Raw genomic sequence first — 422 nt, forward strand, 5'->3', positions numbered from 1 at the left:
GGGATCCCCTGCCCCAGCACCGGGCTGGGGGGGCTGAACCGGTGCTGAAGGTCCCCTCCTGAGCAGGCACTGGGGGTGGGATGGGACCCCCCGCAGCAGCAGACGGTGGGGGGGACAACCCGGCAGATCCCAGCTGCCCCCCAGCACACACCAAGCTGTGCACGGAGGCGCAGGCATTCCTCGGCGCTGCTGTCAGCTCCCCGCTCTTCTCCTTTTTAGTCAATGCTAGTTGAGGCTGCTGTGCCAGTGCCAGCCCCTGGGCTGCCCCACACCCCCCCTCGCCTCAGGGATCACCTCCTTGGGCAAAACACAGGGGGTTGGCTGAAGGCAGGGTCCCCAGTGCCCCCCATCCTGCTCGCAGCTTGGCCCCTGTCCCCGTCACAACGGGGGGAGACTGGTGTGCTGGGCCCTCCAGGGCTCTC

This window comes from Fulmarus glacialis, unplaced genomic scaffold (assembly GCF_000690835.1).
Source record: "Fulmarus glacialis isolate BGI_N327 unplaced genomic scaffold, ASM69083v1 scaffold25119, whole genome shotgun sequence".
NCBI classification, from domain to species: Eukaryota; Metazoa; Chordata; class Aves; order Procellariiformes; family Procellariidae; genus Fulmarus; species Fulmarus glacialis.